Source organism: Amblyomma americanum, chromosome 1, assembly GCF_052857255.1.
Source record: "Amblyomma americanum isolate KBUSLIRL-KWMA chromosome 1, ASM5285725v1, whole genome shotgun sequence".
Taxonomy (NCBI): Eukaryota; Metazoa; Arthropoda; class Arachnida; order Ixodida; family Ixodidae; genus Amblyomma; species Amblyomma americanum.
The window spans coordinates 552,563,756-552,574,069 of NC_135497.1; the positions used below are offsets into that span (position 1 = coordinate 552,563,756).

At 42.4% G+C, this 10,314-nt stretch overlaps 1 pseudogene; it reads left to right on the forward strand.

Moving 5' to 3' along the window:
• The first annotated feature begins 4,472 nt into the window (after positions 1-4,472).
• LOC144129702 (uncharacterized) lies at positions 4,473-6,803 on the forward strand (annotated as a pseudogene).
• Positions 6,804-10,314: the final 3,511 nt, after the last annotated feature.

Genomic DNA, 10,314 nt, shown 5'->3' on the forward strand with positions numbered 1-10,314 from the left:
TTTACTAATATCCCTCAAGAGAAAAGTATACCAGAGTTGTATCTTACCAGTATTAACACAAGGGGCAGAAATGTGGAGGCTAATGAAAAGGGTTCAGCTTATAAGTTAAGGACAGTGCAGCGAGCTATGGAAAGAAAAATGATAGTGTGACATTACGAGACTGGAAGCAGGTGGAGTGGGTGATGGAACAAATGCGGTTTAATGACATTCTAGTCGAAATCAAGATGGTGAAATGGGCTTGGGGAGGGCATGTAATGCAAGGGCAAGATAACTGCTGGTCCTTAAGGGTGACGGAATGGATTCCAAGAGAAGGCAAGTGTAGCAGGGGGCAGCAGAAAGTTAGCTGAGCAGATGAGATTAAGTTTGTGAGGATACGATTGCCGCAGCTGTCAAAGGACAGGGTTAATTGGAGACATGGGAGAGGCCTGCCCTGCAGTGTGCATTGTCAAGTTGATGATGATGTCCTGTGAGCATCTACCAAATGTATGCCACGCCACTTCCATTGTCCTAGCAACCATCACGGCCCCAAAGTCGTGTGATCGAATTCCGGCCACATTCAGATAAAGGCGAAATGCAAACACACCAGCCTGGTTTGCGATGTCAGCACAAGTTAAATGTCAGGCGGTGAAAATAATCCAGAGCCGTACGCCACCGCGTCTCAGAGCCGATATGTCTAGAAATCTGGATGTGCGGTCACTACCTGCCCCAGAGTGACGCATTCCGGGTCCTTACCATTTCCAACACCTCGCTGCCTCGTTTGTAAACTGTTTTCCCTTCCCTTAATGTTGACCATGTTATATATATATTCATTTTTAGTAGAAGACCGAAAACACTACCAGTACAGGTGCTGAAAAAGCGTCATTGTTGATCCCGCACTGCCACATATACGATGTGGACATGAGAATAATCCTCACAGAATCAGAGCATTTCTCCAAAGCGTGGTACAAAACAAAACTATTTGCCAATGCCACCCCTGTGCAAAATTTTAGCGCAAACAAGCCAACAATTAAAATTGTTCAGTTACATTCGAGCAAAAAAACTAAAAAAAAAAATGACCGACGATTACGGTACTCCCTCTATATTTTTTATTTGTAAAGAGCATACGTTATCGCCCTACCCCTATCCTTTGTTGCTATCGCTCCGCACTATGTTTCCCTCTCGCTGTCCTCTACCTGTCGTTTTTCCCGTTCTTATTTATGGTGACTAATTTTCCTGATATTACCTGGTCTGACCTCCCTGCCATTACATCCCAAGATAACATCGAAAGTGATTTTGTTAGCACGTGCCTAATCTTTGGCTTGTCTCAACTCGTATCTAACCCTACCAGGCAAACTGATCATTCTTCCAATATTCTTGATCTTGTTTTCACTTCCCACCCAGATAACGTTTCACCGCCACTTCATTTACCTTAGCTTAGTGACCACTCCATAATACTAAACACATTTTCCTCCCAACTGCTATGCCTGAAAAAAAACAAAAAAAGACCCTAACCTTATATGACAAAGGGAACTACACAGTCATGAACGCAGAAGTGTCCGACTTTTGGGCGTGGCTGGTCTTTGACTTCTCAAACCGGTCTATTGAAACCAACTTGTCTCTTTTCAGACACAAAATGCACCAACTGATTGATAAGCACATCCCTACTATCACCATCACCGAAAAATCGTCGCTGTGGTTTAATGAACTGAAGCTCCTTAACAACAAAAAGAAGAGACTTTTTCGAACTGCCAAACGCTTGAATAGTGCTTGCGCATAGAAAAGGTGTCAGTCTGCAGAAAAAATATTCCAATCTTAAGCAAGCCAAACCAAACATTCCTTTTTTTCATCAGTGTTAACAGCTATGCTACGCACTAATCCTAACAAGTTTAGGAAAACTATTAAACCTACACGTCACAAACCTCTAACATTACACAATGATGACAACACTCATACCGGGACATGAAGTCTGCAGCACTATTAACTTCTTTTTTGCTGAGTTTTTACTAAAGAACCTTACGGTGAATTACCACACTTTCCTGTCTTTGATCAACCTGCTATGTCGATCCTAGTGCAATTATGAAACAAATCGAATCATTGAAAGTGTCACCTTCATCTGGTATTGATGGCTTAAAATCGAGTCCTAAAAATACTAAGAACATTGTTAGTGTCCTTTTATGCCACCTTTTTCAAGTCTTGATCATAAGGTATGCTCCCGCAAGGCTGGAAAATAGGTAAGATCGTCCCAGTCCCCAAAAATGCTCATCTTTTTCATGCAAAAACTACCGTCCTATTTCCCTCAAAAGCATTTGTTCAAAACTAATGGAACAAGTTATTTATTCTCATGCCAAAATTTTGCTAGTCTCAGTCAACTTTTTCACCCTAATCAACATGGTTTCTTAAAAAGGCTTTCCCGTGATTCCCAACTAGCCCTTTTTATCAACGACCTTAATTAGCATCTTGACTTAAATATTCCTCTTTACACTATCTTCCTTGACTTTGAAAAAGCCTTCAATAAAGTACCGCACAAAAGATTACTACCAAAACTATCGTGTCTAAACCTTAATCATTTAGTGATGAATTGGCTTCAAAATTTTCTTGACTGACAGAGAGCAATTCGTCTATGCTAACAAATCGTCGCCCCTTCGTTCTCCGGTTACTTCAGGTGTTCCTCAAAGCACTGTGCTCGAACCCTTGCTTTTTCTCATTTACATTAACGATCTTCCTTCCAACGTTACCTCTAACATCCAACTATTTGCCAATGACTGCGTAATTTGCCGCCCGATTTTAACAAGCACTGACGCCGACACCCTTCCACAAGATCTAACCCGAATTGAAACTTGGTGCAAGCATAGGTTAATGTCCCTTAAAATCGCTAAAACATGTATGATTTCTTTTCATTGCAGGCAATCAATCGCACATTCCCTCTAAATATGTTCTTTTTGGTTTTGAAGTGTGTTCCGTTCTTACCTGTAAGTATCTGGGCATTACTTTAACTCATATTGACTCTGAGTGCCGGAAGAGGACTGAAAAACTAAGCAGTAAGCAGGAAACCACAACACAAGCATAAGGAGCCTTAAACATCAATATGTCAGAAGGTGAAAACTGAATTAGCTAAATAAAAGAAGTCTATCTTTGGACTGGACCTATGTAGAAAATGGAAAAGACGTATGAGGACAGGATCGTTGCACAATCCAGGAGGCAGTGCACTCTAAAGCCAGATCAGAGTGCCTTAGAGCACGAAGCTACAAAAAATTTAACAAAGGTGATGAGAGATGGGCAGTGTATGGTAAATCCACAAAATTGAGCATATTTTGCTGAAATTTATCCATCCAGACATCGACGTAGGCATGGTTGCTGTCCTCAAGGCCCCTAGGGTCTAGAGATATAGAACGTTATGCGAATGCAGCTCCTGTATACATTAGTAAAAGAACGGTTAGACAATTGGTTGCTTAAAAGCAGAGCACTAACCTAAAAATACAAGTTCAGGATTCAAGATTTGCATATATTTGCATATATGGGTGTTCAGGAAGGAACGGTAATTGAGATCCCATCACAGTTTTTGTTTTCATTGAAAGTTTTATATGTGATTCGCAGATATGACGACAAAAAAGAATCCTACTTAGTTTTGCAAGATATAGTTCAGCTTTCTTCGAAAACATTCATTTATCCCACAAGTTGGAAAAGTTCGATTCTGCAATTTTGCAAAATTACTGGTTTGGAGCCGTGCAAGACGTACAATTAAAGTTTATAGAACCTGGTTATTCCATCAGTGATTGTATGCAAACTTTCCTGTTGGAAGCAGTGAAAAAATACTCATAATTTTGTGTAAAAAAATCGTAAACATTGCTGAAAAACTAATGCATTCCAATAAGGGCAGTTTTTAGAGCAATATTGGGACAAAAAGAAAGAAGGTCAGGGTGAAAATTTTTTCTCAGTATTAATCTGTTCTTTTTGGTATCGCCGGATGAAATTTGTACTTCTAGAACTGGTAGATGACTCTTCCTCTCCGATTTTTGTTAAAATTTCCCTGGAACACCTTCAGTACCTAAATATTCCAGATTAAGGAAAAAGATTTATATTATATTGTGTTAAACTATAAAATGAAAGGCCTAACACAGACCGTGTTTCGTTCAGTTACATACTTGATATTGTTGAAAGGCAGCAAGTCATAAATTCGACTTCGAACTGAGCACATGGGGTTATGTTTTAGTTAGGCACACGTTTTGGTTCAAATGTTTAAGGGAATCCCCAAGGGTAAAGTAGATTTGTAATAAGGGAGTAATCACTCATCGGCACCTACCCAAGCACAGCCATACGCATACCTGCCAAGTTTTACGATTTTATCTTAAAGTGCCCGATTTCCAGCGTTTTTTTATGAGTATCGTAATGTCGCTCTATATTTACGATTTTTGTTTATTTTTATCGTTCAGCGGCTGCACACCGTACATTCTGGTTCTGTGTTGGCAACACTGAGGCCTTTGGTGGCTCGCAAACGGGATAGCCATCGTCATCACCACCATCGCGTTCATGCAGGAAGGAGAGAACTTCCTCGCATTCTTTCTTCTGTTGTGTTTGCCCGTTTGAAATGGTGCGTTTGGTGTGGTCATAGCCGGGCTTGTTAGGCCTGTTGTGTTGCCGGCGGCGTTGTGATTTCCGCGGCGTGCAGCGTTGTTGCTGCGGGTGTCGTTGTAAGATGTCCGGCAAGAAGTACTTTCAAGTGTTCATACCAAGTTATTCGACGGATTTTCCGTGCATTCAGAAATCTCGCAAGGGTGAAAAATATGCTTTCTGCACTGTCTGCCGCTGTGATCTGAACATTGCGCACGCCGGTCGTCGGGACATCCTCCTGCATCTCGGAACAAAGAAGCACAAGGACTCGGCGCAGATCGTTGACACCAACGAGAAGCTCGGTGGATATTTTAGCGCTTCGGTGGACCAAGGCACTATTCGAGCGGAATGCCTTTTCACAGCTTTCCTCATCGAGCACAACGTGCCATTCACTGCTGCAGACCATGCGGGAGACTTCTTCAGGAAAATGTTTCCGAACTTCAAAGAGGCAGTGGCCTACGCTCGTACAAAAACGGCTGCAATCGCCAAGGAAATGGCCAATCAACAGGTCAGTAGTGTTGTAAGCTGTCTTCAATCCGGACCGTTTTCGGTCGCTACCGACGGGAGCAACGACGCTGGCAATGATGCAAAGCTCTACCCGATTGTTGTCACATTCGTCGACGGCATTGTTCGTACTGCTTTGCTAGCAATGCCTACACTCGAGGGAGACTCAACTGGACGGAACATTGGTGCACTTGTTGTAAACACGCTGAAGGCCAACAACGTGCCTGTACGGAACTGCGTCGGCATGGCGTGCGATAACGCACCAGTGATGATCGGATCTAAGAGTGGGGTTGCTGCTGTTCTCAAAGAAAACCATGAAAACATTGCCATCCTTGGATGTTGTTGCCATTTAATCAATTTGGCAGCTCAGAAGGGTTCGGCCTGCCTTCCTGTAAGTGTGGACGAGGTGCTGATTGATGTCTACTACTACCTGGAGAAGAGTTCAAAAAGGAAAGACAAACTGAGAGCTTTTCAATGCTTGCATGATGTAGAGTAAAAAAAAAATCCTGAAATATGTCAACACTCGTTGGTTATCTCTTGGTAGGAGCTTGAAACGGCTTGTTGAGCAGTGGCAGCCACTGCTCAGCTTCTTTCACAGTGAAGTGAAGCCATCGAAGAAACCCTTGGAATCACCAAGTGAACAACGAAATCCAGAGATGGACTCTCCGAAGTCGACGCGGACAGCAAAAATCGCACATCAGAACAAGCGACCAAGGCTGGACATCGACTCAGCTCCTTCGCAGCAAGCTCTGAAGCAGCAAGTGGCCAAGGTCTTAAATAGGCAAGAAAGACTGTTCATGTTCCTTTCATCAGATGTCAACAAGGCATACTGCGCCTTCTTGCTGTCAGTCATACCAGAATTTGAAAAGACAAACACCTTTTTGCAGTCTGGAGCTCCCCAAGTACATGTGCTTCTGGAAGTTTTGAACAGCCTGCTCAGGGAGATTTTACTGCGGTTCGTGAAACCATCTGTTATTAAGAGTAGTTGTGAGCTGACAGATATTGATTACAAGTCTTCTGGCAACCAGAGGGATGATGATGACCTTGTAATCGGCAGCCAAACTCTACAAATCTTAGAAAGGCTGAAGATTGCTGACAAGCAACAGTTTCTTACACGAGTAAGAAGATTTTTTGTTGTGGTAAGCGATTACATCATCCTGAAATTCCTCTTGAAATCAGAGATTCTGAAGAAAGCAGAAGTGGCAAGGCTTTCCAGCATTGTGACAGCATAGTTTGCTGATGTCAGGTACTTCATCAATCGCTTTCCAGTTCTCTTGCCAGTTTCTGAGGGGCAGGATGATGACTCGGACCTGGATGACATCCAAGCCCAGTTAAGCCGCCTTCAGCTCAAAGAACTTCCAGTACAAGTAACTACACAGGTGCGGATAGACGAGCAGTGGCGTGCTATTGCCAGTATTCAGGACATTGACCGTACCTTTAAGTATGATAAGATCTCAAAAGTTATGTTAGGGATTCTGACTCTCCCACACAGTAACGCAGACTGTGAAAGAGTGTTCAGCAAAGTGAAGAAGACTTGCACTCAGTTTTGCTCATCCATGTCAGAAAAGAGCCTAGAACAGCTGTTAGTTGTGAAATGTAAGGAGTCTGTAGTCTATCACAATCAGGTGTTCGACAAGGACTTTCTGAGGAAGGCAAAAGCAGCAACATCCTCGGTGTTGTCCCAACCTTCCACTTTGAAGACATCTCTCTGAAGTTGTTTGCATGATGTATTGAAACACCAGTTGAAGTTGCTTTGTTTTCATAGCCAAATAAAAAATTTGATGTACTAAAACATAATTTTAGTATTTCTTGGCATCCTCTATAGTAGATTTAGCATCGTCGGGTTGGCAGGTCTGCATACGGCTGCAAAGGAAAGCTATACAGCTTTCTCAGAAACTTTGCAGTTAAAGAAATTTCGTCCTGGTCTGGGGTTCGAACCCGGGAGCACCGCTACACTGGAGCAGTCGCTCTACGAACTGAGGTAACCGGGATGGCAAGCTTATGGTAGGGCGAGAGTGAATTGATCACTAACTCGAAGCGGGAACAGTGTTGGTCAAATGTTTAATGGAATCCCCAAAGGTGGAGTAGATTTGTAATAAGGGAGTAATTACTCTTTGGCATCCACCGAAGCGTAGTCATACAGCTACAAAGCAAAGCTATACATCTTTCTCAGAAACTTCGAAGTTAAAAAAATTCGTCCTGGTCCGGGGTTCAATCCTGAGCTAACCTGGATGGGAAGTTGCTGAGAAAGCTGTATAGCTTTCTTTTGTAGCCGTATGGCTGCACTTGGGTGGGTGCCAATGAGTAATTGCTCGCTTATTACAAATCTACTCCACCTTTGGGGATTCTTTTAAACAATTACCAACACTGTTCCCCCTTCGAGTTATTGATCAATTCGCTCTTGCCTTACCATGAGGTTGCTGTAACAGTTAGCTCAGGTGGCAGAGCAACTGCTCCGGTGTAGCAGTGGTCCCAGGTTCGAACCCCGGACCAGGATGAATTTGTCTTTAACTGCGAAGTTTCTGAGGAAGCTGTATAGCTTTCCTTTGTAGTCGTATGGCTGCGCTTGGGTGGATGCCAATGAGTAATTACTCCCCTATTACATTTTAGTTTGTCTAATTAAACTGAAACTACAGGTGCACAAAATGGTACAGTTGTGCTTTGCACTTCTGATGCTCGAAAATTAGCCGGGAAAGTCCCTTTATCACAGAAAAAAGAAGATTCTGTGCATATCTCGGCATGCTAGTGCTGCCAGCGCCTTTGGTATGGACAAGCATTGCTGAAATCAGGCAACGTTCGCGACTGAAAAAAAATTCATTTCGTAGTGAGCATGAAAACCTAATGGCAACTTTAGAGTCGAATTCGATGGTTAAATTTTCTTTATTGCAATCAAAATAACTTCTCTGGATTGTGGAGAATTATTCCCCACAACTACACAAGATCTATTCCAACCAGATTTATGATTGAAGGAAGGCAAAACTTTAAGCAGAAAATATAGTTTTGCTCTTTCGCTTTGTCAAGTACTAAACAGTTTGGATTCCTAATGCGTACCATTGGCAAAAAAAAATTTGTTACCATTCTTCACATGCGTTCCCACCTCAAAAGCTCGATGCAGAGATTCTTCATTATTTCTGCGGAACTGTCAGACAAGCATGCATAAGCACGGCTTCCTCCACTGAAACCAAGGAGCAACATGCATCAACACAACATGTCTGTGTATTTGCTCAGGCAACTTTTGTGAATGAGAGGACCCCAGTTGATGTCAGAGCAAATATTAGTTTCAGGAACTCAAGCACAAGAAATATCGTATAACAAAGCTCATATTTCCGGCCACACAACACAGGAAAAGTGCACGCACGGTGATGATAGACTAATTAACAAACGCTGCACACCTCGATTAGTGTTGCCGCATTGATCAGATGGTTCTTCTCCCAGTCGTCGGCTAAAAATTTCCCATTTTTTCCCACAAATATATATTTTTTTAAATATAGTAATTTTAGACTGCATACAGCCAAAATAATAAATATAAGAATGATTGAAACAAAATAAATACAAAGCCCATTAGTAATGAACATCAGGGCTCGATTGTTTTTGATGACATCATCGTCAGTCACCACTTCGTTTTTATTAGTTTTTGCGTTCGGACAGGGACCAGCTCAGCTACTTCCATTTCCTTTCTATCCTCTCCTGTATAGACCTTAGAAATTTTCGGGAATTCCTTTACAACAACATGCGTACATAGGGGATTGTGTGACTAAAGAGCTGGGAGTAGTTGGAAGCAATTAATGGAAGGGTCACTGCCACTATAGCTGGACGAAATCCAAGGACGCACCACTCGAAGCCTGAGTGAACCTGAATGGGCCAGGGCTCTGTATACCAGGCTAGGCAGCAAATTAAAGGAAAACATCAAGCCAAATTTCTTCTCGCGACACTAGTCAGGCCGCCATAATAACAGCATTTTCCCTTCATCTCTGCACATTTTCCCGAGGACGCAAATTTAGAACACCATTCTTTAGCGAAACCGAAATTTCCCTCGTTTTCAATCGGTTATTAAACAAAATTCTCTTTTTCCCCCAGTGGTTTGATTTTCCTACAATATGGGCGACACTAGTCAGGCCGCCATGATAACAGCATTTTCCCTTCATCTGTGCACATTTTCCCGAGGAAGCATATCTAGGACACCGGTCTTTAGCGGAACCAAAATTTCCCACGTTTTCAGCCGGTTATTAAACAAAATTTCCTTTTTCCCCCAGTGGTTTGATTTTCCTCCAATATGGGAAATTTCCCACGATTCAGCAGCACTGACCTCGATCACAGTTCGAAATAAAAGCTTAGAAAGAGCCAGTGGCTTTGTAGGTACATTCTGAGGAAAGCTAAATAATAAAGTCAGCTACATACATTTAGGACATGATGGACGAGAGCTATGATAACCACATGTACCGAATGTAAAAAATTTTGAATCTAATTTAGGCAATTCTTTGGTGGCCAACACTACTGTTGCGGAGTGGAATCAGCTCTGTATTAATTTACCGTCTTGTGTGGGGCAACTGTTTGTGGGTATAGTGACATGAATGGTTCTCTTATATTTGGTAATACAATTTGCGGAAATAGAGTCATGCACCTGAAAGAGCTTTTTATTTGGAGAACATCGCACCTCTTCTAAGACATTGAAGTTTAAACAATCCAGTGCAGGATGCGTATTCTCAACAGACTGTTATGTAGGACCATCATAACCTTAAAATGCTATATACACAAGAGACGAAGATGTTATTGGGGTAATGAGTGCTACCAATGTCCTGTGTAAAGAAAGTTCATGGGGTAATTGAACCCAGTCCAGCTTGTACTCAAGCCAAATTAACTAGCTAGTCAAAAGATCCTTTTATAATGAAGGTACTGATACTTACATTTGAAATAGTTGCCTTGCCTAAAACACAGGAGTAATAATTACCATTGGCAATCAGCAGTCACATCATCATCATCATCAACCTGGCTATGCCCACTGCAGCACAAAAGCCTCTTCCATGTCTCTCCAATTAACCCTGCCCTTTGCCAGCTGCGGCCACCGTATCCCCGGCAAACTTCTCAGTCTGATCCGCCCACCTAACTTTCTGCCGCCGCCTGCTATGCTTGCCTTCTCTTGGGATCCATTCTGTCACCCTTAAGGACCAGTGGTTATCTTGCCTTTGCATTACATGCCCTGCCCAGATTCACTTCCGCTTGATT